The 20,356-nt window shown below is 37.9% G+C and overlaps 1 pseudogene; it reads left to right on the top strand.

The window, feature by feature from the left end:
* The first annotated feature begins 508 nt into the window (after positions 1 to 508).
* The window catches only part of LOC150040030 (vomeronasal type-2 receptor 116-like), a 33,231-nt pseudogene continuing 13,383 nt past the window's right edge, over positions 509 to 20,356 (top strand).

Raw genomic sequence — 20,356 nt, forward strand, 5'->3', positions numbered from 1 at the left:
AAACCAATACAGGTGGTGGTGGCTCAGAAAGATGCTCTGATTGTCATTCTTTAACATAACCATACACCAAACCATCCTGACTTGCTACTAGGCAAGTATTAGAGAGCCCTCAATTCTCTAGCAGCTGTAGATGTGCAACGCACAGCAACATAAGGGCTGTCGGAGATACTCACACAATGCTGATGAAAACAAATGGCATGGAGAGAGCCTGCTGATTCCATGAGAGCCGAGGTGTCTACACCTATGAGTCCACTTCCATTTCTCCAAGAAGACTGAAAACAAAAGCCATGTAATATTGTAACAGGAACCAAAAAAATGAGAGCAAGCAAAGCAGGTCCCCTACAACAAGCAACAATACATCTGAGCTGATGTACAGTACCCACATCACTTCAAGCAAACACCCACAGTCACAGCAAGAGGAAGAGGAACTGTTAGGGAGATAGGGCAAAATAGTGGTTAACATAACACATAGCTAATACTGTGATCCATCGTGACATTTCTTGTTCCTATGGTGCCTGCTGAGCTGCTGCTTCCCATCATGCTGTGGGTGCCTGCTCAGCCAATGGAAAGAGGGCAAAGTATGCAGGAGCCATCCACCAATCAGTGCAAAGACGAGTGGAGGAGCCCTGTACTATATAGTATATGTATACACTATATATACACTATATATGCACACCACATATACATATAGTGTGCATATGGACATATATGCACATGTGTATTTATATATACATTATATATGCACTATATATATATATACATATATAATAGTCATGGGGCTTGAACACTGGGCCTGAGCCTGGGTAATGTCCCTGAGCTCTTCAGCTCAACACTAGTGCTCTACCATTTGAGTCTACCACTTGAGTTTTCTGGTGGTTAATTAGAAATAAGAGTCTCCAAACGACTAAACATAGAGCTCCCCTATGACCCAGCAATTCCACTACTGGGCATTTACCCATTGGTCCAGAAACAAGGACACACTAAATATACTAGCACAAGGATGTTCATTGCAGCACTATTTTTCATAGTGAAGATATGGAACCAACACAGATGCCCCTCAGTTTATGATTGGATCAACAAGATATGGTATTTATACACAATGGAATTCAATGCCGCTATCAGAACAACATCACCCCATTTGTAAGGAAATGGAAAGGTTTGGAAAAAATCATATTAAGTGAAGAAAGTCAGACCCAAAGGAACACAGGCTTAATGTTTTCCCTCATCTGTAATAATTAGTGCATATCTAAAACTCTCCTAGCATAGAATTATAATAGCTCAAACCCTAGATACATAAGGCCATATAGGATGAGGCCAAATTAACAGACTTCCAGGATATGGAAACAAGAGCTTAATTATAAATGACTGTTATTCTTTATGTATTATGTTTTTCTCTCTTCTCTTGTGTTGCCCTTTGGTTAATCTTATATTGTTACAGTATCCCACTTTGTTACCTGGTATATTATATAGATATTTACTTGTTTATTTGAAATAAGAGGGGAAAATGAGGGGAGGCAGTGGGGGAAGGGAAATGGGGACAAAAACATAAGAAGGGATATCAATATGTGAGAAGTCATGCACCCTCTATCTGATGAATATAACTGTAATGCCTTATGCATTGAAATAAAACAAAAGCTTAAAAAAAGAAATTAGTCTCATGGTCTTTTGGTCTTTTAGTGATCGGCTGCCTTTGAGCTGAGATCCTCAGATCTCAGCCTCCTGAGTAGCTAGGATTATAGGAGTGAGCCACCAGTGCCTGGCTATATAGATATATGTATATCTCCAAATTCATGTTAAGGACCTGGAGTTCCTGGATATTGAGCCATCACCCTTGTATTGTTTCATTCTAATACCCACATATCAAAGAGACCATGTACCTTTTGTTCTTTTGGTCTTGGCTTATCTCATCGACTCGATTGTTCTACTTCCATCCCTTTATGGGAAGGAAACTTTCTTATTGGCAGTGATAGTTTGACTGTATCAAAGGGTTGATTTTAAATTCTTGTGTATTAAATAAGAAGATGAAAATGTAAGGAAACTTATCAATTACAAGATAAAGCACAGGCTCAGCAATAACTCAGACTGGAGTATGCAAACCATCAATGGATCTGAGTTTCCCATGCATTAACAGCAGGCTTCAGTCAGCTCACTCTCAACTCAGAAATCAGCTACAGGAACCAGTCTCCAGGAGCCATTTGCTGCATGAGTAATGTTGTTTTATTTCCCTTAAGTATTCATGGAAGCATTCCTGAGCTAGACGGGGCTGGAGACTTCTGCAGGAACAATAAAATCCATGAATAATTAATCTGACTTAGGTTGACCCTTCTTTTTAACTTTTCCTCTACCAAAAAAAAAATACTGTGGGGTGGGAGTGTAGTCTAGTTGGTAGAGTGCTCTCCTAGCATTCAGGAAACCCTGGGTTCTATTCCCCAGAACCACATACTCAGAAAAAGGCAGAAATTGTGCTATGGCTCAAGTGGCAATGCACTAGCCTTGAGCAAAAAGGGTCCAAGGACAGTGCTCAGGCCCTGAGTTCAAACCCCATTACTGGCAAACACAAAAACAAAAACAAAAACAAAAAAAAAACAAAATTCTGTAAACCACTTCAAAGTGCCTCATTCATGTAAACTCTGGACTTGTGTCTAGATCTCTTGCTTAACTTTGTGCACCAGAAACACTGTAATATGACATACATGTGAGCACCACTTACTCTGTCTGGTAAGAGGAGGGCCTTCAGAACAGGTTTCCCAGGAAACATAGATATTGAGCTTTTACAATCCTCTCCTAAGAATATCCTCCTTTGTTCTTACTATGTGAATGTTCAGAGTCCTATTTACTCATGTCCAAGTGTAATTTTTTGTCCTTTACTATCCCTTGGGTTTACTTGTCAATTTATAGGCACATTTTAATGATTACAAATGACAGAAATATGCAGTCTATGATTTTGTTTTTGGAGTCTGGCTTGCTTCTCTTAATATAATTTTCTCCAAGTCTTTCCATTTCCTTACAAATGGGGCAATGTCATTCTTCCTGATGGATGCATAGATTTCTATTGTGTAGTTTACCAAATTTTCTTGATCCATTTTTACTGAGGGGCATTTAGGTTGGTTCTATATCTTAGCCTAGGTCTGCCTTACAAAGTTGGAGTCTTCTTACTACTCTTCCCAGCCTAACTTAGTGGGAAAAGGGATTTGCTTTGTGTGGTACATCAGGAAGGAGGTGATTGTACTGTGTTGGTTAGAATCTCTGTAAGTGATCTTGAGTGCATGTTGGACTGTGGCCTGTTGGGAATCAGTGGCTTTTCACGGAGGAACTAGCTCTAGAGACTCTCCTTTTAGCCTGCCTGGAGCTGCCCTCAGCTTTACATCCTGTTGAGAGTGGTTTTTTTTATTTTCCCAGTGAAATTTTACAGACTTTTGGTTTTTTAATTCCAGGGGTCCAGGCTGGCTATAGGTTGAACTGCTATATGTCTAGAGCGTTGAGCTTGTCTTTGTTCACTGAAGAGAGGTATCTCTCTAAGGCTGCATCCTCCAGGACAAGGCTATTTCCCTCTGAGCAGAGATGTCCCACCCTGGGTAGAGCTATCTCTCCCTGAAAGGAGCTTTCTCCCCCTGAGTGGAGCTGCCTTCCACTGGCTGGAGCTGCCTCTCTCTGGCTCAGTTCTTCATTTTCTGCCAGAGAGGGTTGTTTCTAGGTTATCAGATCTTTTGCCCTCTTGAAAAATGTCATTGACTTCTCTGTCCCGTGTTACTAGCTAACTGCTCTGGCAGGCTCTATGCCATTATCAAAAATGGTTTTCTTCTTGGGTGGAGGGAAGGTTTCCTTCCAGATGTTGTTCTCTGGGAGGGAATGAGAAAGTCTTTTAGGGGTGTTTCAGACAATCTGTGGTGTAACAAGCTGTCTCTATATCTGTCTGGGGTAGGCTGGGATGTGGATTCCCATTCCTGGTCTTTAAGTTTAAGCTGAGAGTGAGTGGAAAGCCTGAGCACACACACTGTCTTTTCTGCTTTTCTCCTGGCTACCTTTGGTTACCTCCACCACCAGTGGGTTCTTAAATAGGTCTTCTTTAAGCAGGGTGATTGTAAATTTTTTATATAAATCTCTGTATTCCGTGTGACTGTTTAGATGCAGAAAATTCAGTGGGACCCCGTAACTCTACTTCTTCAGAGGGAGCTCTGTTGGTCCACTGTTAATTTTCTGCCATCTTCCCCCTTGTTCAATTTCTTACCAGAAACAACTTCTTGGAGTGTTTAGACATTTTGGATCTTGCTACAGGCCCTCGGATCACACCAACAGTCATCGAGGCTTCCCTTGTGATGAGAACACAGCTAACGCATGTCAGGCAACTTCTCAGTCACGGGAGATTGAGTTCGAAGTATTAATTACAGGGAATATAAAATAGTAATAAAAGAATAGATTTGGCATTCAGATGTAATTGGACACAAGTTTAACTTCATAGGAGAAGCACACACACAAATGAACAATCACCAGTGTTGATGAAAACAGGGAATAAAGGGGAGTCTCATGCTATGACACTGGAGATGCAAATTGGTGCATCCATTCCGGAAAATAGTAAGGAAACTCGAGAAATTAACAGCAGAGCCTCCTTGTGGCTCAACAACTCCCTACATGTGTACACAAAGGAAGTGAGGATCCCTGTCAGGACATATTCCCTTTCCATTCTTGATAGCGTTACTCACAAAGGCAAGATATCAAAACAACCAAAGTTTCCATAATGGACGAATTGATGAGGATACTTTGGTACAATTTTAAATTCATGCATATATATACATATATGTACACATATGCAGGTGTATATATTTACATATATGCATGTGTGTATACATATGTATATACATTATATACACACATGTGAATAAGGCTCAGACTTGAAAAAGAAGAGAACTTGACATCTGAATGGGTATTCAGAGCATGCAAGTTAAATGTCAGATCAATAAGAGAAAATACTGTAGTAATCATATTATATGTGGATTTGTAAAGTCAACTATATAGAGATAGAGAATAAAATCCCAATCCAGGATTGGGGCTGGGGAGAAACTCTGAATATGTAAGTCAAAATATGCAGAGTAGTAAATGTGTATGATTGACAGCCAGAAACACAAATGTCTAAAATAGTAGGACTGATGCCATTAACAGTGTATTTATTCTATTCAGGACTTTTGTTAAATGTGCACTTAAGAGAAGAATGTGAGATTACAGCTATGTTAATTGTGTCCATTTAGTAACCATTTTATCTGATGCTCTTATGACATCATATTGTGCATCTTCTTGTTTTACCAGTCCTGGGGCATGAACTCAGGGCCTGAGCACTATCCTTGGGCTTTCTCAAGTCTAGAGTTCTACCACTTGAGCCACAGCACCACTTCCAGCTTTTTCTATGTATGTGGTATGGAGGAATTGAACCCAGGTCTTTGTGCATACTAGGTAAGCACTCTACCACTAGGCCAAATTCCTGGTCCATATTGTACATTTTGATAGCATATCTTTATAAGTTTAGCTTTACCACTTAATCTTGAGCAAAGTCCTTAACGTCTCAAAATACCTATTCATTATCTTAAAATAATGTAAAATATTATCTTCATGTACATGTGATAAGATTGTTTATTTTAATTTTATTGTCAAGGTGATGTATAGAGGAGTTTCAAGGATGTATGCATATGGTGCTGAAATCCAATACAGTGACAACAGGGGATAAACCATAGAGGAAAAATACAAAAGAAAACAAAATAACTTCATATAGTACATTAAAACAACATCCTCTTGTTTCTATATCTTGGTGTTCATTTTGCTTGGCTTCATTTTATATGGCCATATGTACATAGCTATTAAGCTATATACTAATTATTACAAATGAGGGAAACCATGGAACCTATGTCACTTTGGGTCTGGCTTACTTCACATAAAATGATTTTTTTCTGTTTCCTTATGAATGGGGCAATGTATTCTTTCTGATGGAAGCATAAAATTCCATTGTGAATACTTAGTGATGAATTAAATTATTGTTATACATGTACACAGATATGATCATTAATAGTTTGATTCTCTTTCTTGGTAAACACATATACTTACTGAGGAAAATTCTTCTCAGCATGTTCTTCCACCTAACTTCCATTTGTGAGCGAGCATGCACCCTGGCCTCATGGAAGTGGAGGAAACCTGAAAACTATTATTGTCTCTAAATTTGGAATGCCAAAAGTTAAAAATGGGAAATTAAGAGGGGCCGGGAGTTTGGCCTACTGGTAGAGTGCTTGCCTAGAATGCACGAAGACCCAGGTTCAATTCCTCAGTACCACATATATAGAAAAAAAAAACAAGAAGTGGTGCTGTGGCTCAAGTGGTAGAGAGCTGGCCTTGAGAAAAGCCCCATGACAGTTCTCAGGCCACAAGTTTAAGCCCCAGGACTAGCAAAAAAAATGGGAAATTAAGATGGACATCTTTGGAATTTTTAATTAAAATTGATAAAGCAAAAGCAGCTGTTCCTCAATTAGTTTTTCTGGCCTTGGTTTCTAAACCATCCTGGATGTGTTGAAGGTTTGTCTTTTTTGACATATTAATAACAGTCTACTACTCTGGAAGGCAAGTGGCATTGGCAAGAGATTAACTTTGGATGAGACACTTAAAAGTCCTCCTTGGCTTGATATCTTCTTTATATTTTGCATCTGAATTTCAAATGGAGCAACAGGATGGAAAGAATTTCATATGGACACCACCGAATGTCTCCTGAACTAAATAAAGATCAGCTATTTAAAGTAACTTCATATGGAACAAATTAATTCACTTCTAAAGGAAAAAGAGTGAATTCTTGAAATCCTCAGGATCATTTCCCAGCACCCAAGACCTGAGTATTGGATGGTGATCTTTATATGTGTGTGTGTGTGTGTGTGTGTGTGTGTGTGTATGTATATATACATATATATAACACATATATGTTTAGAATATATATTATAAATTCTAACTCAACCATTAAGCAATTTGTGTTACATCCAATAAAGTATATAACATAAAAAGGCAAACAATACACAAACCATTTAACAAATTGGATAAAAGAATAAAGACAAGATAAAAGACTTTTAAAACAGATAAGAAGCAAATAAGATTATAAAAGAAGGACATCATGGCCACAAACCTAGCCACACTAATAATCACATTAAATGTAAACAGTTTCCAGTTAAAAGACCAAGATTTTCAAAGGGTCTAAAAAAGCCAGACACTGATATCTCATGCCCATAATCCTAGCTAGTCAGGAGGCTAGGATGTGAGAATAGCTGTTCAAAACTAGCCAAGGCAAGAAAATTTGTGAAGCTCTTATGTCCAATTTACTACCAGAAAACCAAAAAGTGAGCTGTTACTCAACTTGGTAGGACTCCAGCCTTGAGCAAACTATCTTAAGGATAGCACCCAAGTCTTGGGTTCAAATCCTACAACTAACAGAAAAAAAAAGAGGGGAGGGATCTAAAAAAAAAGCAAGCAAGCCCTTACTGTTGTTAGAACATACGCTGAATAGAAAGGAGACAGGGGGGTGGGATATGGAGGACTATACGACTCTCACATTGTGGTGATAGAGATAAATTAAAAGGCATCTTTTAGGAAGAGATAATACCAATTCTTACACCTGAGCAGAGGCACACGGACTGTTCCAACATATTAATAGTGAAAAGTAGGTGAGGGCTTACTCAAGAATAAGAAAAATCTGATTCCTGGGCAGTAAATTGAAATTGTATTTTTACATTTCTCTGAATAAAAAATAAAGCTAGGAAAGTTGTAGAATACAAGAACAATGACAAAAAGGCTGAGCCACTGTGAGTTTAACTACTCAAGAGGCCCAGACATGAGGGTCACAGTTCCACGTCAGCCTTGGCAGGAAAGGCTGTGAGTTCAAGTCCCAGGATACATGCCCCACCTCACCCCACCCATAGATATAAAGAACAACGACAAAAATTCAGTGGTATTCCTATATACCAATCATAAATTGAAAAACAACTATATATAGTAAAGGTAATATAAAATGTGTTGGGAAAAATACAAAACTACATAAGAAATGCACACTGAATATTGTAAATATTGCTGAAATGAGATGTATTCCTTGTGTATGGGTTGGAGGAAAGCCTTGTTATCATTCCAGTTTTGTCTAAATGATATATCAATTCCATGCAAGTTTAGTCAAAATAAACATAAGTAAGCCCTTTGTTTGATAGGAATAGTCACATTAATAGTAAAATTCACAGGGGAAAAGCAATCGATACCAAATAAACCCAAGCAAGTTGTAGACAAAGGTGGAGAAGTTACATCCTTAATTTCAAGGAATAATTATTAAAAATAAAACTTAAGATAGACAAAATGATCAATGACACTTAATAGAAGGCCTAGAGATAACTCTACGTCTATATCCATGGCTTTATGACAAAAGTACTAAGGCAGATTAATTGAGAAGAAATAGTTATTTGAAAGAAATAGACATCTATGTCGCAGTGACCTCAATTTAGCAAACTGGCAACACTTTATATCTCTAAATCCAACTGACAGTCAAAGCAATTGCATTAGCGAGATGATTAACTGTACCAGGCATACAGAACAAAGACCAGCATTCATTGGAGCGAGTCCTATCCAAGCCCTGACCCACTGTGCACTGAACACACCTCTGTGTTGGAGCAATTGATGAGCCTCTGTTCAGGTATGCCCAGACCCATTCCTCATACATTCCATTTTCCCTTTCATTGCTTTTTTTAGTGTCATGTCTTAAGTGTCTTTATTTTTCTTGGTGTTTACCTCTGCTGTGTCCTTATTCTTTTTTTTATTATTTAGGTTGAGTCATGATCCCTTGAATTCCTTAGGACACAACACTCAATACTCCAAACCTGGTTTGGGGGCAGGTTAGCTACCAGTAAATCCCAACCCACCTTTATCTTTGTCATACTCTGGGGTGCACCCGAAAGTTTCTGTCTCCTTCATAGAACAAGCTGTTACCCTCCTCCTTGTATTTAGTTTGCAGTTGTATGGCTAGAACTTCTTTTCTAGGTTGTAGCAAAGGTCAGGCAGATTCTAACTCAGTGAAGACTGGTGTGTCCTTAGCCTTGCCTCTTCAGAAAAGTTTCTTATGTCTTCTTGCATATGAGAGCTTTCGCATATATACTGAAAATTATGGGAGTGTACATGCACAGATCCCTTTTAAGTATTGATTGAATCCTGAGCCCTCATCTCCCTAAGACCAATTCGTTCCCATGCCTCAGACTCCTCCCACATTCCCTGAGCCTATTACAGAGGCCCATTCTCAGCATCTCTGAGCCACCTGGCTCGAACCCACCAGTTCCCTTAATTGTGCATTATTGCTCGTTCAATTTCCTCTGTGAAACTCCTTGCTCGGCTACTTCAACACTAATGTGTCTCCATCGACTCATGTTGCAGACTCCAAAAACTGAAGATCTTGTCCTCAGAGATAACACCCGAGGGTCAGGTCCACACCTACCCTCCAGGGTAGGATGCCTCCTTGCTCCAGCCTCATGGTTCCAGTAAAAGCTCCACTTTTCAATTTTACAGTAGTATGACAGGAACAAATGCTAAACAGAAACTATCTCTCTAATTTTCACTTGTGATGTTTTACCCCAGGGTAAGTAGAGGAATGCCAGTCCTGTCACATTACTGGACAGAAATAGTAAGTCCCAGCACCCAGCCATACTCAGCCATGAGAGCCTACAGAGTACTGGATTGCTGAGTCAAGATGGTTAGTAGGTTAAAAGTCTTCAGTGTACCTTGAATTAACAACACTGCCCAGTTATGATAGGTCTATCAGGGCTTTCTGGGTATCATAAACTGTGGTCCTTAGAACCCCTTCTGTCCTTAACAGATGATGTGACATATAACTGGCAGACACATACATATCCAGTCAGATGGAGACAAACAGAGAGACCCTTAGGGCAATGCTTTTTGTGAGGTCCCAAGGTGTTATCTACGCTGATGTCCCTTGGAGTTGTTACGAGTGATTTTAAAGCAAAAAATGAAGTGTTAGAGGAACCATACTGTGACTGAGAAATGGCCTCTGCAGGATTTCTGCACAGTCCACGTGGAGTGTGGGGTCAATGCATGGATGAGTGGCATCTTAGCTGCCCCATAGGAAAGTGCTTACCAAGATAGAATTGCACAAAGCAAGTGTTTAGAGAAGCCAGGCTGGTGACCACAGTGGAGTAGGAAGCCTTGAAACTGTGTCCACGGTCACTAAGCCTATCTGCTTAGATCTGAACTTACATTGTCAATGCATGTTGAGGCTAACAACAAGTAAGAATTAACTGAGCTTGATTTTTTTGGCATCTTTGATTCCCAGCTCCCCCCTCCCCCCGCCCAGGTTTCACCAATGGCTCACTGTCTAGGCTGAGTCCCCGAGGGAGGTCCCTGAGTCCCCTGCCCTATTCTTGATTGAGAGTAGCTTCAAGGTCATCGTATGTCCTCTGGGACTGCCTTTCCTGGAACACAAGAGGCTGGTGCAGGAAGTCCAGCAAGGAAACAAAGACAAGGCCTCCGAAGCTGGTGTGGTGGCTTCACTGGCAGGAGTCCTGGCAGTTTTCAAACTGATGACAGGCATAGTGTCCAAACAGCTGTGAAGACACAAGGGCAAACCCTGCTGTGGACAGAAGAGAGGATTCACAGCTGACATTTCCCAGTGCCAGGCTGAGGGGAAGGGTCTCTGCCTTTAAAAGAATTGACCGACCAGTTTCATGCTGTTTTGCTCATTCGCACATCTACATGGGCACACATCTACCTGTGTGCCCACACCCATCCACACACACTGAAGAGTGTTTACAGTCAAGAATTGAAGCTGAACACTGTATCTAACAGTGCTTCATAGCACTTACCAATGATTAAACTACCTAACAACAGTCGCTCCTCCAGGTCCTTACAGATAGTTAAGTTCCTCCATCTCCTAGGAATCAATTACAAAATGCAACCCGATGTTGCCAATAAAATCAATCTAGCAAAATTTTGCTGCATTTTTAATTGCAAAGTCCTGAATAATAGAGTGGCTTTATCATAAACTCGATTAGATCTTAATTGCAAATGCATCTGCTTTCCCCTATTGATATCTTTCCTGTAGGGAATCCATAAATACCAGATGTTGTAAGCTGCTCTTTACCTGGAAGAAGGGTTTCTCTGATGTAGCAATAATCAGCAAACACAAGAATCCAATTCTTCACTTCTCTAAAATATCAGTACCACTGCATACATTCTCATTCCCATATCCATGTCAAGTGATAGCTCCCTGTCATACCCAAGTTAATCATCAGAGACTGCCATCTCCTGTCATCTCTCTCCTGCACAACCCCACAGATTTTATGTACATTGGTTCACTATGTTGATGGCACCATGCAGGGAGAGGCTGAGGCTGATGTCATGGCCGCGATGGTCTTGCAAGGCACATGTGTGAGTGCTATGGATTGGAAAGTGGTTGAGTGTGTGCCCCAATTCATAAAAATGAAAAATATCAAAATGTGTAAGACACAGAAGAAACAATCCTTATATTAAATGCTTGTGGACTATTGGCCACTTTCTGGGCTGACAACTCAAGTTATTATTTTAAAAGTTAAATCCAATGTAGGTAAAGGAAATAAAACAAAAAAGAGAAGAAAAGAAATTTTTTTAAAAAAACTAGATATACTGCAGTGTCCAATGTAGCAACACATTCTCTACACATTTGTGCAATAATTGGTATATGATATTCCAAGTCAAATGACTAACAGAAATTGAATTTTATTGTTTTTAAAGGGCAAAAGGAAAGAAGAGAAAATTAAAGTTTATTCATTGTTTATTCATTTGTTTTTCCAATCTATTTTTAAAACGTAATTCTGCCTCCACTGATACATTTCCTTCTACAATTTTTTTTTTGCCAGTCCTGGGCTTGAGCTCAGGGCCTGAGCACTGCCCTTGGACTTTTTCTCAAGCTAGAGCTCTACCACTTGAGCGTCAGCACTATTTCTGGCTTTTTTTTTTTATGTATGTGGTACCAAGGAATTGAACCCGGGTCTTCGTGCATGCTAGGCAAGCACTCTACCACTAGGCCAAACTCCTGGCTCCCTACAATTTTTTTATTATTTTTTTTAATTCAGAAAAGTAAAATATGAAAAAGGAGAAAACTACTGAAGCCAGTTTCAATCTCTTAACATAAATCAATAAATTGTTAAGCCTTTATTAAGACTGATCTGTTACAGGTAAGAGGAGGAAAAGACAAAAATTTTCATTGTCAAAGATAAAAGAAATCACCATGGATTCTACAAATATTTAAGTAGAGTTCTGTGTGTAACAAATACTTGTTGATGAGTCAACCTTTATAGAAAGGGTAGATAAGACCACTGATTCAAATTTCACAAACAAGATTTTTATTTAAATGCAAAGTTTAATTTTATAATTAATTTACGTTATTGTTATTATAAAGGCGATAGATGGAGCAGTTACACAGGTCAGATAACGAGTCCATTTCCTTCCAGGCAGTGTCTTCTTTTCCTTGCTCTCTCCCAGTCCCTCCTTCCCATCTGTATCCATGAGTTGTCCTGAAATTTTTTTGGCCAGTCCTGGGGCTTGAACTTAGGGCCTGAGCACTGTCCTTGGGCTTTCTCAAGGCTAGAGCTCTACCACTTAAGCCACAGCACCACTTCCAGCTTTTTCTATATATGTGGTACTGAGGAATGGAACCCTGGGTCTTAGTTCATGCTAGGCAAGCACTTTACCACTAGGCCAAACTCCCAGCCTACCCATGAGTTGTTTACCAGTGTCATTTTCTTCATTGATCAGTGATCTCCACTGCTGTACTTTTTTACCCTTTTCCCTGTTCTGTATCTTCCCCGTAATCACCTGAGGATGCATATGTGACTACACCATACATAAAGTAAAAAAGTCTATTAAGTAAATTAATTAAATAATTTAAAAACCCTCAGGCCTCAGGGTGTAGCTCAGTGTTAGAGTGTTAGGTTCTGAGTTCCAGTCTCACCACTAGGAGAATTTATACTTGAAAATCTTCTAACCAAGAAAAAAAAGAAAAAAAATCCCAAATATACTTAGGAAGAAAAAATAAAGTGATTTAATTCTTTATAAGCTCTTTCAGAAAGTGGATGATGAGAAAATTCTTCTAATTCAGTTTACAAAAGGAGCACTACCCTGGTACAAATGCATTGCAAAAATCTACAAACCATGAATTTAAGTGTGCAATCATCCTCAAAATTTTATACATAAGGTCCAGGACCCTGAGTGGCTCACCCTAGCTACGTAGAAGGCTGAGATTTGTGGACTGATATTTGAAGCCAGCCCAGGCAGGAAAGTCCATGGGGCTCTCATCTTCAATAAACTACTCAGAAAACTCCAGAAGTAGTGCTGTGGCTCAAGTGATAGAGCACTAGGCTTGAGCACAAAGAGGCTCAGGGACAGCCCCTAGGTCCTAAGTTCAAGCCCCAGGACTGGCAACAACAACAACAAAATGTATGCATAAAGTTCAGGCATTATTAATATTTATATATGGACATGTACCATATATGAATTGTATATGTATATAATGTGGAATATAGTTCTGGTATATGTTATATGCATCTGTAATAAATGTTTAATATATATGCATATATATGATAACCATGCCATGTTTATCAGAGATATAAGGCTTTTTAATATTTAAAAATCAATTCAAATAGAATTCAAATAAAAGACAAATGTATGTGATTGGCTCAAGATCTTCAATAAATTCATCAATAATCTATAATAAATTTTTTCACTAAAATAGAAATTTCTGCTGGGTATTGGTAGCTCATACCTATGATCCTACCTGCTTAGGAGGCTGAGGTCTGAGAAGCACAATTCAAAGCAAGCCAAAGCAGGAAAGTCCCTGAGACTCTCACCAACAATTAACTAGCAGAAGGCCAGTAGAATTGTAGCTCAAATGGGAGCATGCCAACTTTGAGCAAAAAAATACCAAGCAATAATGTGAAGTACTGGCACAAGAAGGAAGGAAGGGGGCTAAGAATGTGGCTTAGTGCTAGAGTGCTCATGCAGGAAGCCCTGAGTTAGATACTTCAGTACCATAGACACAGAAAAAGCTGGAAGTGGCAGTATGGTTCAAGTGGTAAAGTGCTAGCTTTGAGCAAAAGCAGCTAAGGGACAGTGCCCAGGCCCTGAGTTCAAGCCCATGACTGGCCAGAAAAGAAAAAGGGAGGGAGAGGGAGAGAAAGGGAGGAGAGAGAGCAAAAATGAAAGGAAGATTATTTACTGGATAAATAAAATCAAAGAAAAATATACACCACATATTCAGTGGTGATCAATGTCCTGTGTAAATTCAGGAATAAGGCAGTTTGTCTGCTCTTAAAAATGTTTCTGCAAACATTTAATCAGCTAGTGCAATAAGGAAGAAAAAGAAAGAGGAATGCAGATTATCATCAAATAGTAAAATTCTATTCACAAAAGATATGATTAAGGAAACATCAGTTTTTAAAGGTCTTCAAAACTATTGGAAATAATAACTGAACTTATCAATGCCACAAAATGTAAAGCCAATATATGAAATATTCATTGTATTTTATATATTATGATAACTATTCAATCGAATTTCAAAAAACCTTTTAGAATACTATGAAAAAAAGCACTTAGCAATTAGATTAATAAAATATAAGCAAGAATTCCATAGTGAAAACTGAGAAAAATTAAAGATCAGTATAATATTAGAAATGTTTATTGGAAGGACCTACATTGTTGTGTTATTGGTTCTGATCAACTGAATCAACCCAAGTCTGATAAAAAGAAAAACAATGAGACTTATTTAATAGAAACTGACTACCTAGTTCTAAAATATACTTGGTGAAATATGTAATAATATGCTTTTGTTTTAGTGTTATATGTATTTAATCTTAAGGCCTTACAATTGTGAGGCAGGCACTCTACCAGGTAAGCCATGCATGTTCCCTTTTGATTTTAATGGTTTTTGAAATAGAGTCTCATGTCTTTGCTAGGCCATCCTGGATTGTAAATCTTCCATTTATGCCTCCTATTATGGGGATAACAAATGTATACCACTACATTTTCCTCATTGTTTGAGATGCAGAGAAGGAAGTCTTATTTTTTTCTGATCTTTCCAGTTGTCACTTCCTATTCCTCTTAAGTAATTGGAATTAAAGGGATGAGTCTGCAAGTGTCTGTGTTTATTTGAAAATACAAAGAATAACCAAACTTGTTTTGAAAAAGTAGAAAATGGAAACAGGTAGTTTATCTTGTGTGGTTGTTGTTCTTAATGTACATACGTTATTTTTCTTTTTCCCTTATGGTTAACCTCATGTAGTTACTGTAACTGACTTTGTTACCTGGTACATTGTATGTACATTTATTTGTTTATTTGAAATAAGAGAAGGGAATGGGGAAAAACAAGATGATTGGGAGGGGAAGTGAGGAGGCAAATGGAGACAAAAACGTGAGAAGGGATATCAATGTATGAGAAGTAATGTACCTGCTACCTGACAAATGTAACTTTAACCCCTCTATCCCTTATCCCGACAATAAAATTTAAAAAAAGAAAAAGTAGAAATAATTGCCTTCTAGGACCTTTCCTGATTCTATTAATATCTTACAGGATGCTATGATGACTTAGATAATGTATTAAGCATAGAAAATGTACCAAAAATTTCAAAGATGGTGCCACATATATAGTCAACTGATTGATATCAATAGTACCAAGAAAACTCATGATTACGTCCAGATATCTAGAGAAAAAAATAAAAGCAAAATAAGTACCAAATCCAAACTTTTGTCTTACACATCACGTACACACAACAACACACACAAAGACACACAAATAGTTGAAGATGTAAGATTTCTGAAAGCAAATATAGAACATTTTTGTATATTGTGTATGCCAGATTTTTAGAGCATATATAAAACTAAAAGTAAAGGAAAAATGATGAAGAGTTATTTCCTAAGCTACTTACTCTTTCTAGATGAATATAAGAACTGGATTCTAATGTAAAATTAAAAAGATTTATCACTTATTAAGTATACAAATTTTAAAGCGAGACAGAATCTCATAAAATACCGGGTCTGACTTCTTATTTTATATATGAATGAGCTAAAACCAAAAGATTCAGATTCATTCCCATTATTAATGGCAACACCACAGATTCTTTTTGGGTTCTGACTGCTTAGCACAGCCTGCATTACAGAATGGTAGCTCACTAACTACTCAGTGAATGTGCATGGATGACTTCCAAATATCTATTTAACATAAAAATGTCCCAAAGTACTGTTATAATTATACTTACTATTTTAAACTTAGAAGTAATATAATTTTAGTTTAGTTTAGTCTACTGGAGGAAAAGAAAATGACATCCAAAAATGTGTACCTCAATAGCCAATTCTGTCATTATTTTCATCAAGTAACAAAGACCAGAACACCACGACTTCATGCTTTTTTTTTCTTTTTACAGTTGTGGGGCTTGAACTATGGATCTGGGCATCATCCCTGACCTCTTCAGCTCAAGGTGCTCTATCATATGGCCACAGTGCCACTTCCAGTTTTTTGGTGGTTAACTGGAGATAAGTGTCTCACGGTCTTTTATGCCCAGGCTGACTTTGAACCATGGTCCTCAGTCTCAGGCTTCTGAGTAGCTAGGATTACAGGTGTGAGCCACCAGCGCCTGGCTCAACTCTTTATAAACTGTATGTGGGATATGTGGTATCACACATGGAAACACCATTGCTGCTTAGCTGACTGCCTTATGTGAACTCTTCCATTTCTTCCGACTGGTGACTTTAACACAAGACTGCCACATCTGGAAAAAGAACTCAACAGAGAAACTTCAGAACAGAACAACTGCATAGACCACTAGACCTAACAGATATCAACAGAATATTCCACCCAGAGACACCAGATTATTTATTCTTCTCAGAATCACATGGAACATTTCACTACTTTATTTAAGTAAGTATAATTCTTCTGTATATGAACTTCCTGCTCGCTGACAATAAAATTGAATTAAAAATATACACACAGGGGCTAGCAATGTGTCCTAGTGCAAGAGTGGTTGCCTAGCATGCACAAAGACCTAAATTTGATTCCTTTGTACCACATAAACTTAATAAGCCAGAAGGGGTGCTGTGAATGAACTGGTAGTACAGGAGCCTTACAAAAGCTCAAAACCATGACTTCAAGGACTGGCCAAGAACCACACACACATAGTGCCTTATCACAGAAAGAAATCTGTACACCCATTTCTTTAATGAACATTGATTCTGAAGTTCTCAAATTCTGGGCACCTGAATTCAACAACTCATAAGAAAATCATACATTATGATCAAAAAACATTGGTTCTGGGCACACAAAATGGTTCAACGTAAGAAACACATGAATAACATAATAGATGAAAAAATAAAATAAACAACAGCCTTTGACAAGATAGATCCTGAAGCCCTTTATTAAAACATCTGGAGAGGGGTTGGGAGTTTGTCCTAGTGGTAGAATGCTTGCCTAGCATGCACTAATACCCAGGATTTGATTCCTTGGCACCACATACATAGAAAAAGCCAGAAGTGGTGCTGTGGCTCCAATTGTAGAGCTCTAGCCTTGAGAAAACCCAAGGACAGTCCTCGGGCCCTGAGTTTAAGCCCCAGGACTAGCGAAAAAAAATCTAGAAAAAAAAGCCCTGGAGAAGCTAGGAATCTATGGAACATTCCTCAATATAGTGCAATGTATGTATGAGAAACCCACAGCCAGCATGATACTTAATGATGAAAATAAAAGCCATCTCTGCTAAAATCAGGAACAAGATAAGGACGATGAATCTCTCCATTCCTCTTAAGTCTACTATTGGAATTTCTAGCCAGAGCACTAAGGGAAGAAGCAGCCATAAAGTGGATAAAAATACAAAAAGGAGAAGTAATTTGCTCCACTTTTGCAGATGATATGACTGAGGATTTAAAGAACCCCAAAGACTCCTCTCCAAATTACATGGGCTCATCTGAAACTTTGACAAGAGAGCAGAGTATAAAATTAATCAACACTCCCAGCAGAGGATCACAGCAGCTCAAAAGCTATGTATATATACAGCCATATTGAATGAGGCTTCCCAAAATGAACTCCAGAATATGGAAACAAAAGATTTGTCTTTCTACTTGTTTCTCTTAATGTACTATGTGTCTTTTCTTTTTTTCCCCTTTTGGTTTATCTCAAGTTGTTATTGTATCTGTCTTTGGTACCTAGTACATTGTGTATGTTTATTTGTTTGTTTGAAATAGGGAAGTGAAGGGTAAAAAAAGATGACTGCCAGGAGGTGCGGGAGGGAAAATGGAAGACAAACATGGGAAGGGATATCAATGTTCAAGAACTAATGTACCCACTACCTGATAAATGTAACCCCTCTATACATTACCCTGACAATAAACTACAATTTAAAAATAAAGAAAGAAATTAATATACAAAACTTAGTAGCTTTTTCTGTATGCAAATAACGAGACAAAAGAAGCTGAAATCAGGAAACCCTTGTGGTAGCCTCAAAAATTAATGTTGATAATAATAATAAAAGGTGGTGGCAGAGGCACACACCTATAATCCAAACCACTCAGGAGGCTGAGATCTGAGGATGATGGTTTAAAGCCACTTCAGGTACTAAGGTCCATGAAACTTATTGCCAATAAGCCACCAGAAAGCTGGAAGTGGCCCTGTGGCTCAAGATGTAGGGCAATAGCCTTGAATTGAAGAGCTCAGTCACAACACCCAGGCCCAGAGTTCAAGCCCTATGACCAACAAACAAAATAAATAAATAAATAAATAAATAAATAAAGTAGAATAGAATAGAATATTAGAAATTTACCGAAGTTGTAAAGCACATCTATGATGAAAACTTTCAAAACCTGAAAAAAGAAATTAAAGCAGATTCAAGGAAGTTGAAAAAGCCTTACATGCTCTTGAATTGGGAAAAATTAAAATTGTGAAAGTGACAGTACTTCCTGCCCAACATGTTCTATGAGTCAACGTAATGCCCATCAAAATCTCAAGAATATCCTTCCATGATATAGAATAAGCAATCCAAAAGTTAATGTGGAAGAACAGAGGACTCAGAATAGCAGAAACAATCCTTAGCAGGACAGAGCTGGAAGAATATCAATACTAACTTCAAAAGTCAATAGGAAGGCTGTGGTTATAAAAAGAACTTGGTACCGGCCCATGAACAGGCCGGAGGAGTAACAGTAAGAATAAAAGAGCCAGAAATGAACCCACAGATGTATGGTCACTAAACTTTTCAAAGGGAGCAAAAAAACCCATAGGATTGAAAAGAGACAGCCTCTTCAACGAATAATAGTGGCAGAATCGGTTATATATGTGCAGAAGTTAAATCTACAATTTCCCTCATTTATAATAACAAAATGATGTCTAGGGTATTCTTAGTAGAGATCACAGTGGCTCAATAGCTATGTACACATGATGATATAAAATGATGCAGACCAAAATGAAATCTAAGAAAAGGAAACAAGAGGGGTTTTATTGTAATTTGTGCAGGTATTTCTTTTCTTTTTTAATTTTCATTTCTTTCCTTTGGTTTATTCCCTGTTGTCACTTTATTTATTTCTATTCCTTTTGCCATGTAAAAAGGTTTATCAATTATGGAAGGCAAAGGAATCTCAGAAACAGTGGGACAAAGAGTGAACCAATTCCACAGTGAAAGTCACTGGACACTGTTTTAGAAATGAACTTGACACTTGGGGTTAGGGGAGACAGGGCACAAGGGGAAAAACTGAGGGAAGGGCTAACAATGTTAAAAAAGTAATGTACTCATTGCCTTACTGACATAGATGTAACCCCTATGTTCAGCACGTTTACAATAAAATATACATTATAAGAATAGAATTCCAGCCGTGTCGGGTACATTCTACAAAAGTTCTCCTAAATTCAGTCACACAATAAAATGAATTTATGGATTACTACTTGATGAAAGTTATTCAAGCAAGATAGTACTAATCTGCTCAACTATGATTGGAAACTTTTCAACTTATACTTCAAAAAGTACCCTATATTTTATCACAAATATACTTGTTAAATACCATTTATAGAAACTGCTTATCACATTATCAATTAATATTTTAGTCTATGCTAATAACCTAAAAATATTTATCTCCAACAACTCAAATAACTTATTAAGGAAAGCATTTCAAACAAATTCATTGAATGCTAGTTTATAGAATCCTAAGATTATCACACATGTTCACATAATGGAAATTCTTTCTATTCTATTCATCATTTTCTCTTTTTCTGTTTCATATTATTAATATGATGATTGATTAAATATCTGATATCCAAGTATGGATTTCTTTTCATTGATTCTTGTGGAACTAT

The sequence above is a fragment of the Megascapheus bottae genome, unplaced genomic scaffold (assembly GCF_031878675.1).
Source record: "Megascapheus bottae isolate mThoBot1 unplaced genomic scaffold, mThoBot2.hap1 HAP1_SCAFFOLD_87, whole genome shotgun sequence".
In the NCBI taxonomy this organism is placed as follows: domain Eukaryota; kingdom Metazoa; phylum Chordata; class Mammalia; order Rodentia; family Geomyidae; genus Megascapheus; species Megascapheus bottae.